Below are 12,588 nucleotides of genomic sequence, written 5' to 3'. Positions count from 1 at the left end.
AAAAGAACGCCAGGCAGAGGTATTTAATATAAAAGAGATCTTTATTGTAGGCAAACACCTCAATAATTACAAATGGCAACAACAAAAGGAGACAGCACCGCTGCTTTTTAATAAGAAATCAGGGAGGTCAACCCAAAGTGGTAATGACCACTCAACAAAGAAAGCAACAATAAGGCTTCAACAGAAAGAGACAGCAACGCTGCTAACAAACAATATCCAGGCAGGCCACACAAACTAATGAAGGCCGCCATCACTCATGGGCAATCACTGCTCAGTTAAGCACTACTCACACACCAGAGCCACACACCAGAAGGCTGGTCACACGCAGCAGGCTGTTCCACACCTAAGTCAGTAGCCCACTCTGACCAGCACAGAGGAAAACCACCAGAAACCTCTCCTTCCTCTTCCACACTGCTCTTCTCCAGCTTATATCACCCCTGAGGGTAATTGGTTGTAACGAGAGCAGATGAGCAGCAGGTGTGACCTAAAGGAGAGGGCAGGGGCAGAGAGAGACAAGGGGAGGGGCCAGAACGAAGGAGGAGGAGAGAGAGAAGACAACACCACGCCCACACACTCCCACAGCCTCCCAGGATGTAACAAAGGACCACTCTCACCCCAGCAACCAACTGTTTGAACTATTACCGTCAGGCCGACGGTACAGGTCACATAAAACCAGGACAAACAGATTCAGGGATAGCTTCTTTCCCAGAGCTATCACCGTAGTAAATAAGCACAAAAACAATTGAACCTATTCCATACCGTCACTGTCATTATATTATGCTGCTATTCATACTGTCATTATATTAATGCTGCTATCCTGTATATATTGTACATACTATTGTTTGAGTACTTACGATTGTTTTTTTTGTACTTTTTATATTTTACATTTATATTTATTATTGAAACTTGCACCAAGGGAGTGGCACTCCAATTTCGTTGTACTCTGTACAATGACAATAAAGGCTATTCTATTCTATTCTATTCTAAATATACATTTCTGACATTCAAAAACAAAACAAAAACAAATCAGCGACCAATATAGCCACCTTTCTTTGCAAGGACACTCAAAAGCCTGCCATCCATGGATTCTGTCAGTGTTTTGATCTGTTCACCATCAACATTGCGTGCAGCAGCAACCACAGCCTCCCAGACACTGTTCAGAGAGGTGTACTGTTTTCCCTCCTTGTAAATCTCACATTTGATGATGGACCACAGGTTCTCAATGGGGTTCAGATTAGGTGAACAAGGTGGCCATGTCATTAGTTTTTCTTCTTTTATACCCTTTCTTGCCAGCCACGCTGTGGAGTACTTGGACGCGTGTGATGGAGCATTGTCCTGCATGAAAATCATGTTTTTCTTGAAGGATGCAGACTTCTTCCTGTACCACTGCTTGAAGAAGGTGTCTTCCAGAAACTGGCAGTAGGACTGGGAGTTGAGCTTGACTCCATCCTCAACCCGAAAAGGCTCATCTTTGTTGATACCAGCCCAAACCAGTACTCCACCTCCACCTTGCTGGCGTCTGAGTCGGACTGGAGCTCTCTGCCCTTTACCAATCCAGCCACAGGCCCATCCATCTGGCCCATCAAGACTCACTCTCATTTCATCAGTCCATAAAACCTTAGAAAAACCAGTCTTGAGATATTTCTTGGCCCAGTCTTGACATTTCAGCTTGTGTGTCTTGTTCAGTGGTGGTCGTCTTTCGGCCTTTCTTACCTTGGCCATGTCTCTGAGTATTGCACACCTTGTGCTTTTGGGCACTCCAGTGATGTTGCAGCTCTGAAATATGGCCAAACTGCACAGCAAATTCAAAAGTGTTAAATGTTTTGGTGTTAATAGTCTTCTTGCAAAAGTAAAGTTAATTTTACTCTAAGCAGAGTCACATTCTTTTAATGTAACTCTGAGGTGTAAAATGATAGTAGTTAAAATCGAGTGTTAAAAATTAGTGTTTCTCTGTCAAATCTGGAGGTGTTACAATGGAAACATTAACTCTTGACCTCTTAACTCTGAACTCCTAGAGGGGCTATGACACCAATAGAGTAAATTCACAGAATCCGCCCCTAGCATGGCTCCAATCGAAGCTGAAGTGAAGCCGTTTCAGAACATTTTGCTCTACATATTTGAGTTGTTTGCCATGCTTGGTAAGTCATTTTTTCAAAGATTGTTTCAATTATTATTATGAGCTTTTACTTCTGTGGCTCTTTGGAGTTGAGACAAAGCTGTGTGAAAGGCATTAGCCATGTTGCTCGTTGATAGCATAATATTCTGTTTTAGCTAGCTGAAAGGTATTGTTTGCGGGCAAATACTGCAGCCTTGAAAAAAGCTTGCATGTGAATTTTCAGTCAAACTTTTGGTCAAATACACCTAAACAATGTCTAGAATGTGAAATGTTGGTATAATGGTGCTACTTGAAGCCTGAAAACGATCGCCCATAAAAAAAAACTAAAAAAAAACGAGCAAACAGCAGTAGATTCTACGTTAGCATAGATCCCTCCAGAGTTTTGTGCACACGGTTTAGGTAAAAATTAAAAAGGTTGAGGTTTTACATTTAGTTCAGTATTACCTGTGTCTTTGTCTTTTGGGAAAATACTTTACACAAGTAGTGGCTCAAAGAGGATTCCTTTTTTTTTTCTTTTTTTTTTTTACTGTGCTGCAATTGTTTACTGAATTATTTGTGCCATTAATTAGTGTCAACTAATTTTTATTCAATCTCCGCACAGGATATGCTTGTGAAGATGGAATATGGGGGAGAGCAGAAGTGCGTTGATGTTCCACAAAGGGATGAATGAAGGACATGCATATTGTATTGAAGAAATAAGTGATGAGAATGCTGTTATTTGCATTTACCATGTCAGACCTTTTGATAAACAAAATTCTAATGAAAGTGAGAACATGTATACTGTTACATCTTTCAGAAAATGTTTTGAAATTGTGGTGCACAGTTCAGAATAAATGTTTTTCAAAAACCATTGCGTCTTTTTAGTAAATGTTTATTTCCAAAAGAAATTTCTAGAAGTTCAGAACAGTAAAATTCCCGCTTTTTAGAATGAATTAGAAGATAACTCTTACGTAGTTAAACTAAAATACTCTTTGAGAGTTAATATATAAACTCTTAACACCAAGTGTTAAATTATCAACTCCAGACAGATTTGGTGTTTAACACTAAATTAGAGTTAACGTACCAACTCTCCAAAAACAGTTAAATTAACACTCTCTGGTGTGGACCCATATAGACTGTCACGGTCCGGGGCAGCGGCCGTGTGGAGAGTGGAAGGAGGACTCAAAGCGCAGCACTTATTCAGGTGTGAGGGTGATTTATTGATAATAACAAACATAAAGAGGAGATGGCAAAACAGAACTACGGATGAACTAAACTGGGTGAAACTACACAAAGGAGTGGCAAACCTGAACACGAAGGGAGAACAGCAGGGAGAGCACGCAGAGGATTTCACAGGGTAGATGCAGAGTACGCAGGGTAACACAGAGGATGAACACAGGTAGGAACACAGACGACGCGACGAGGAGCAGAGGAAATCACACGCTATAAATACACAAAGAGACACTGGGAAATCACACACAGATGGGGGAAACAGCTGGACCTGATTAACCTGACGAGACAGGGGAACACTAACACCAGGGACCAACAGAGGGAGCACAAACCCAGAACCCAGTGTCTAAAATCCCAAACACAAACCATCCCAAAACAGCCATGAATAATAATGAAAGTAATAACAATAAGTACATAAACATAAAGTCACTGAGTCATGGTCGCAGGACCATGACAGTACCCCCCCCTCAAGGGCTGGCCCCCGACAGCCACAGAAACACACCACCAGATCCGGGCGGGCGGCAGGGGGCCCAGGACGGAGGGACCGGACCACGACCACGGACGGAGGCCCCAGAGTCCCAAAACAAAGATGAACACAAAACCCACAGGGGAGCAGAGTCCAAAGCACAGTTCAGGAGGCCGTCCACGAAGAAGGCAGCGGCGGCGCGTAAAGAGTTCAGGAGGCCGGCCGTGTGGAAGGCAACGGCGGCGCGTAAAGAGTTCAGGAGGCCGGCCGTGCGGAAGGCAACGGCGGCGCGTAAAGAGTTCAGGAGGCCGGCCGTGCGGAAGGCAGCGGCGGCCACACAGGCGATGGCGGTCCGGGGGCCGGCCGTGCGGAAGGCAACGGCGGCCACTCAGGCGATGGCGGTCCGGGGGCCGGCCGTGCGGAAGGCAACGGCGGCCAGTCAGGCGACGGCGCTCGGCCAGTAGCCTAGCCAGCGGTCCAGAAAACGGCCGTTTAGCTCCAGACCCAAACGAGGCTGGGCCAGGCGAGGCTGAGGGCACGGAAGCCGGGACCGCAGCAGGCGGAGATGATGATGCAGACACAAAGGCTGGACCAGACGAGGGTGCAGACACGAAGGCTGGACCAGGCGAGGGTGCAGACACGAAGGCTGGACCAGGCGAGGGTGCAGACACGGAGGCTGGACCAGGCGAGGATGCAGACACGGAGGCTGGACCAGGCGAGGATGCAGACACGGAGGCTGGACCAGACGATGCTGATGATGCTGATGATGGACCAGACGAAGATGAAGCCGGACCAGACGAAGATGAAAACGGGCCAGGCGTGGATGAAAACGGGCCAGGCATGGATGAAAACGGGCCAGGCGAGGATGAAACCGGGCCAGGCGATGAAGAAGCTGCAGCTGAAGCTGGGCCAGGCGAAGCTGACGCTGTAGCTGAAGCTGGGCCAGGTGAGGATGAAGCTGGACCAGAACCAGGCGAGGCTGAAGCTTCAGGCTGAGGCGTGGCAGTAGCAGGTGGTAGCGCTGCAGGTGATGATACTGCAGGAGGCGGCGCTGCAGCCACAGGTGGAGAAGCAGCCACAGGTGGCTGGACGGGCTCCTCGGGCCCCCCAGCAGGCGAAGCAGGAGGCTGGACGGGCTCCTCGGGCCCCCCAGCAGGCGAAGCGGGAGGCTGGACGGGCTCCTCGGGCCCCCCAGCGAAAACAGCCGCAGAACCAGTGGGCACCGGGGCCCCCGGCACACATGAAACAAAGCCAGTAGGCACGTGGGCCTCTGGCACACATGAAACAAAACCAGCAGGCACGTGGGCCTCTGGCACACATGAAACAAAACCAGTAGGCACGTGGGCCTCTGGCACACATACGGAGGGCTGCAGCTGCGCAGAGCACTGACCCTGCTCAGGCAGTGACAGCCCGGTGCAGTTCACAGCTGGCATCTTGGCCACCAGGGGTCCAGAGTAAGCTGAGGGCAGCAACCCCGCCTCTGGGGAAGCCCCGGAGTGAGTAACAGTCACTAATGTTGCCAGCTGTTGAGGAACAGGTCCGTAATGTAACAGTTTGTCTCCCTGCTCAGAAACGGCGGTGGAAAAAAAGTGTGAAAATTGTGGCTTAAGGGAGGCTAATGGTTGAGCTACAGACTGGGAAGCTTGTGGCTGGACACAGAACTGAGCCGGAGAATGGTGATAGAGTCCTGGCTCAGAAGGAGCGGCAGAGAAACAGTCTCTCGGTTTCACAGAGGGTCTGTACACGCCCACTTGCGAAGGGTCCGTTACCACGAAGGTGGGTAAGCGATCCGAACAGTCTCCCATCCCGCTCTGGATAGCCCCAGAAAACAGAGTCTCGGAATCTGGGGAAGCCAGAACATGTCGCTCGCTCACCGCCTCGGACTGCTCGGAAGTAAAAGCAGACGGGGGGTGAAGACCGAGGTCCAGAAGGAGGAACTCCCGCTCCCACGAACAAAGCGAGCCCAGAAGCCATGGGAGACCGGTCACCAGACGCTGTAGCCGCCTCTCTACAGCGCGCTGGGACGTGCCACCCGGGCTTTCCAGCCACAGGTCGATCAGCTCCTGTGTCGCATCGATGAGATTTTCCCGTAGTTCCCTGGATGGATTAAGCGCTGCTGGGTCCATGTTGTGGTCGCGTCGTACTGTCACGGTCCGGGGCAGCGGCCGTGTGGAGAGTGGAAGGAGGACTCAAAGCGCAGCACTTATTCAGGTGTGAGGGTGATTTATTGATAATAACAAACATAAAGAGGAGATGGCAAAACAGAACTACGGATGAACTAAACTGGGTGAAACTACACAAAGGAGTGGCAAACCTGAACACGAAGGGAGAACAGCAGGGAGAGCACGCAGAGGATTTCACAGGGTAGATGCAGAGTACGCAGGGTAACACAGAGGATGAACACAGGTAGGAACACAGACGACGCGACGAGGAGCAGAGGAAATCACACGCTATAAATACACAAAGAGACACTGGGAAATCACACACAGATGGGGGAAACAGCTGGACCTGATTAACCTGACGAGACAGGGGAACACTAACACCAGGGACCAACAGAGGGAGCACAAACCCAGAACCCAGTGTCTAAAATCCCAAACACAAACCATCCCAAAACAGCCATGAATAATAATGAAAGTAATAACAATAAGTACATAAACATAAAGTCACTGAGTCATGGTCGCAGGACCATGACATAGACACTTTAATAGTGTTGAAATCAAATCTGACAGTGTTAATTTGGACATGCTGGATTTGCTGTGTGGTGGCAAGTGGCATCTTGGCAGCTGCACGCTTGACTTTTCTCAGTTCATGGGCAGTTATTTTGCACCTTGGTTTTTCCACATGCTTCTTGCGACCCTGTTGACTATTTTGAATTAAACGCTTGATTGTTCGATGATCACGCTTCAGAAGTTTTGCAGTTTTGAGACTGCTGCATCCCTCTGCAAGATATCTCACTATTTTTGACTTTTCTGAGCCTGTCAAGTCCTTCTTTTGACCCATTTTGCCAAAGGAAAGGACGTTGCCTAATAATTATGCACACCTGATATAGGGTGTTGATGTCACACCCCTTCTCATTACAGAGATGCACATCACCTAATATGCTTAATTGGTAGTAGGCTTTCGAGCCTATACAGCTTGGAGTAAGACAACATGCATGAAGAGGATGATGTGGACAAAATACTCATTTGCCTAATAATTCTGCACTCCCTGTAGATCTACAGGCAGTATTTAAGACCAGCGTCTACATCTCTTCTTCACCAGTTTGTCAGCTAACTCATGTTAGTAACAGGCCATCTTTACTCATTGTACCAAGTTCTTTGTTTAACTTACCATATTCTTCTTGTGTTCTTGTAGTCTTTGGATAGAGATAGGTTGGTCATATTTAAAATTGAAGCATTAATTAATGGCAGGACGTCTTTGAGCAGTGTTGTAGGAATGGTTTTGAGGAAGTAATTACTGAAGTTAACTCAGAAAGATCAATTGGAGAAAAAGACTAAATGGTACTAAAAGTAGCTACATGTTTCAGAATTATACCAGGGAGCCAAGTAGTTCTGAATTTGAGGCTCTATTTTTCACAGGAGCTACAGTATCCAGTCCCATATGGCAGGCAAAATTATTAACAAGATAATTGACCTCTGTTGGAGTAGCGTTCAAGTAGCTGCTCTGCTCTGTGTTGGTATAGGGCATTAAAGATGATAACAGTGGGTGGATTATATTCTTAAACTTTGTTACAGCAGTTTCAGAAAAAAACACCTTTTGTGATAAGGTCTAATCCCCACTGCTGTGTAATCAATTATTGTAAATTTAAATGTTATCAGGAAATGATCAGACAAGAGAGGGTTTTCAGGAAACACTGTTAAATGTTCCATTTCTACCCCATATGTTAAAACAAGATCCAGAGTGCAGGTGGGTTCTTTTATATTTTAAGAAAGCCAATTGAGTCTAACAACAGATTAAATGTTGAGTTGAGGCTGTCATTTTTAGCATCTACATGGATGTTAAAATCACCCGCAATAATTATTTTATCTGAGCTGAGCACTAAATCAGATAAAAAAATCAGTGAGAAACTGTGTAAAGCCCAGGTGGATGATAGATGATCACAAATAACACTGGATTTTGAGTTTTGCAGCTAGAGTGAACAAGGCTGAGCATCAGGCTTTCAAATGAATTAAAAGTCTGTCTTGGTCTTTGTAAAGTAAAGTAACATTTTATTTGTATATTAGTTTTCAAAATAAAAATCACAAAGTGCTTCACAGAAAAACTAAAACATTAAAACAAAAATCAACCAAAAGCAAGTTTAAAAAAAGATGTGTTTTTAGTAGGGGTGGGACTCAATTAAAAAAAAAAATCTAATTAATTAGAGGCTTTGTAATTAATCGAATTTAATCGCACAAGAAAATTTCCCCCTAAGTGTAAATGTTTTTTGTTTTATTTAAAAGGGTGGGCGACAGAATTAAATAATAGAGATGGAAATAAATACTGTAAACTCTAACTCTTTTAATTTATGGGGGGGGAAAGCATTTAAACAGCATTTCAATTCAAAACAGAGAAACAAAAATAATATCCCTGGCCAAAATTGGGCAGACTTAAACACAATGTACATTTTCAAAATGGTATTGTTTTTAAATAATAATAATAATAAAAAATTCAACATAAAGTGCAGTTTTTCTTCTTAAAAATAGGGCAGAAAAATAAAAGGTTATTTGACCTGCTTCACCTTTAAACTCTGAGTAACCTTAGCCAATATTATTTTGTACATTAGGCTAAAATAGTTTGATCATCAAAACTTTTAGTGCAAAAAATAACAAACCCGTTGGACTCACAATACCTCCATGCTTATTTACTGTCCATCTCTTTCAGCCAGTTACTTAGACAAACTAGCCTTTTCTTATTTTCAGAGCTCAAGGTGCTTTCTTTTTTTGTTACTATGTGACCTGCAAGTGAGAACAGTTTCTCACATGGGACAGAAGTGGCAGGACTAATCAAATATTTGCGGGCCAGGACAGACAGCTGAAGGTGGGTCCCTGCTTGACTGGACCACCACTGCACCAGGCAGTCTTTCTCGCTGATGGTGGATTCTGCTCTTTTTTTTTTTTTTTTTTTTTTTTTCCTGCTCTTTACAAACTCAGGGCCCTGTTACACATGGCTTCCTAATCTGAATCAGAGTCTGAAGACAATGAAGAGAAGATGAAGAACCTTGTCTTTGCTGGCTCCTTTGTGCTGGCATTTTTACACTGTTCCTGCAGCAGGGCCTCAAGGCTGGTCCAAACCTCTTCTCACTCTCCCCTTGCAAAGCACTTTAAATCCTTAAAGTGTGGGTCAAGCACAGTAGCTATCTTGAGCCACTGGTTGTTTGAGTGTAGCTACATGTTGGATAGGTCCTCTGAACATGAGACATATGTCTCACCTCTAAGAAGCTCAGTCACAAACCTGTAGTAGACAGTTCAAGAAAGTAATTTTTACAAACTTTCAAATCTAGAACTTTTTGAAGAAACTGTAACAATACGTTAAAAGAGAGTTTATTTACCTGCATGGCTCAAGGACAGTTGCCAGCTCGTGGAGTTTTACAAGCTCTGATGGAGTTAAAATGACTAGTTTGTGATCAGCAAAAACAGCCTCTTGATTCTTCAGTAGACGCGAAACCATATCCAGCATTGAATTCCACCATGTGGAAACATCCTGTATGAGTGGCTCTTTCTGTTGCCCCAGTCTTGTTTGCTCTTTGTGTAGTTAATCCATAGTAGCAGGGCTGTCTGTGATGAAAGAAATGTTCTTGCTTTTCAGTGTCATAAAGCTGTTGAATTTTACTTGAAATAGTCTTTGGAAAGTTGGATCACCTGACGCTAATTGTAGGACATTTTTTAACCCCCTATCTTCTACCACTGATAGTGGTCTACAGTCCAGAGCAATCAATTTTGCAAGAGAATTTGTAAGTTGTCCGATGTTGACTTACTAATTTTGGTCCGTAAGCCAGTCATTTCATCAAGTTTGGGATGCCGACACCTTTTGTTGGTACTTGGTGATTGGTGTTAGAGCTAAAAGCTCCCACAGTTTTTGTGCTCACTGCAACATGTTTTGCATTAAGATGGCACCATAAGGTTGAAGTGCTTTGGTGGTATGCAAACTCCTTTTTTCACAGTTTGCACAAAACAACACTTTTATCGAGGCTTTGCTCAGGTAGTCTTTTGAAATGAAAATTGCCTCCGATAAGTCCTAGTAATGCGCTTTCTTCTGATTCTTTGTAGCGATGATGTGTAAATCAGTGCAATCGGTATACAAGGAAATCGTGCATTAACAAAAGTTCTCCTTTGCTTGGAATCCAAAGTGCAATTAAATGCTTTTTTTTAATGCATTTTTTTTTTAAATTAATACATGCAATTAATGAGTTAAAGTCCCATCCCTAGTTTTTAGTGTTTTTTTTTTAAAGACACCACTGAGTCCACAGATCTCAAGCTCAAAGGCAGAGAGTTCCAGAATTTGGGGGCCACTGTTACTAAAGCTCTGTCACTTTTCAGCCTAGTATGATGGACAACCAGCAAGCCGTGATCACATGGCCTCAGGGACCTGCTGGGGATGTATGGATGTAAAAGATCTCTGACGTATGTTGGTGCTTGTCCATGCGGAGCTCCAAATGTCAAGCTGGATCAGCAGGAGTATGACATGCGAGTAACTGGAAGACTTGGTCAGAAGCCTTGCAACAGCATTCTGAACAACCTCATGGTTTGGTTGATTAATAGGCTGGTGTGAAAAGTTGCTGCTACACCGACCCTCGGCCTGTGCTTTGAGAATTCTGATAGTTAGTATGACTCAGGGGTGTTGATTCATTTAAACTAACATAATCATCCTGCTGTAGCAAGGTTTCTGTAAGGCAGAGTAAATCAATTTGTTGATCAATTATTAACTCATGTACTAACAGAGACTTGGAAGTGAGAGACCTAATGTTTAATTTCACTTTTTTACTCTTTGGTATAGATTTGGATAGTGAATTGTTCTTTCTTTGTGATTTTTTAAGTCGTAGTAGTTAGTTAAAGTTGTTTTTTGCTGGTTTTAAGTTTGTTTATTGTCCGATTGGGAACTGACACAGTCTCTGGAGTTTTGGGGGGGTGACAGGAGGAGAGAAGCTGCAGAGAGGCGTGTAAGACTGCAACTCTGCTTCTTGGTCCTAACTCTGGGTAGACATGTCCTTCTCTCCCCATCCCCAGTTGCCTCCCTCCTCCCACCTCATCTCTGGTACCGGTGCCCACTTCTCAATTTTAAATACATGTAGACGTTGAGGGCTCTGAAGGGGCCGTGCTGACACCAGCTGCTATCTGGCAGAGAGTCATTGGTACCATGCCCTTCCCATATTTTAAATGCACTTTAGAACAGCACACTGGAACACCACATATGAGCAGGTAGAATGAGTTATGGGGTCTTCACACCCCTGTTCTCTGTTTGCCATCTGGGGCTGGGGGCCTTTACTTAAACGTAAAAAATAAAATAAAATAAAGAAAGAAATAATAAAGAAACTATGACAATCAAGTGGACCAGTATGGAAAAAGCTGTAATGATCCACTTAGGAAAGTAAATCGGTTGGGCATTTTTCTTTGCCATCAGACAGTAATTCTGATTCCTACAGTGCAGGACAGGACAGGCCAAAAAAAGAATAAATGACAGTATTCACTGATTAAAGTGTTCTTATCAAAGAGTTGAGCATTTGTGAAGGAAAAGTTATTTACATATTTATCTCCTGATCTTTATTTTTTATTTTTTATTTTTTTTTCTTTCAACAATTCAGTTAGAAATGCCACAGCTGTCTATTATTCAAACCTTGTTACAAAGATTAAGGGTAATCGTAAGGTCTTACTTGACAGAATTACTGATATTGTTACCCCTGTGCTACCTGCTGTCTCAGTGTGTTAAAATGAACATTAAGATATTCTTGTTTCTTTATAAGCAGAAAAAAATCAGTGATGTTTGATGCTAAAGAAAAAATGTTTTTCCTTTAGCATCTTTGTTGGCTGTTCCTGCTCCAGTTTGACATGTTATATTAATTTTTTTTTATCTGTTTCTTAAACTGAGCTGGTTAAATTAGTTGACTCAGTGAAAGCATCCTTCTGCTCGCTTGATGTTTAACACATCTCTGTCCAAAAATCTCTTTCGGTCTATATGTGTCCATGTGCTGACTATAATTAAAACATAACTGGTCTCTGGTCAAGGTCCTACTTATTTTAAGGCTGTCATCCAACCACTTACATAAAGAAATAGCTGAAGTTTGTTTTGTGCTGGTAATGGAAGATCTTGGTCTCCTTGCCGCATTTGCTAACTCTTAAAGCAGGATCTGCTGGCTAGACATCATAAGAAGCTGAAAACTAAAGGACAAAGAGCTTTTGAAACCTCTAGACTCTGGGCTGTCCCTGTCTAAGATGAAGATCTCTGAATTTGGTGGTCTCTTTTTTAAGACTTGCATTTGGTTAACTTTTCTTTTCATGTTCTGGAATTAATTGTGAAGCATTTTGTGAGATTTATTTTGAAAGGTGCTATTAAATAACATTTTATTTACTTACTTGCCACGTTGGATCAACCACAAGACTATTAATTCTTCCTTTATATTGACTAAAAAATATAAAATTTAAATTAACAAAACAAAAACACACAAAAGAGCTGAGTCCTTGTTGATAACTAATTAACTTGCAGTGTTATCGAGGTCTACCTGCATACAAACGTAATCTCAAATGACATGTCCTTTAGGTCCTGCCACTGCTCCTTGTTTTTCCCTTATGGGTGGTATGCAAGATTAGTCAACACAGCATGTCAA

This window comes from Rhamphochromis sp. 'chilingali', assembly GCF_963969265.1.
Source record: "Rhamphochromis sp. 'chilingali' genome assembly, chromosome: 8".
Classification (NCBI taxonomy): Eukaryota; Metazoa; Chordata; class Actinopteri; order Cichliformes; family Cichlidae; genus Rhamphochromis; species Rhamphochromis sp. 'chilingali'.
The sequence above is the reverse complement of the archived record's forward strand: the minus strand, read 5'-3'. Positions refer to the sequence as shown.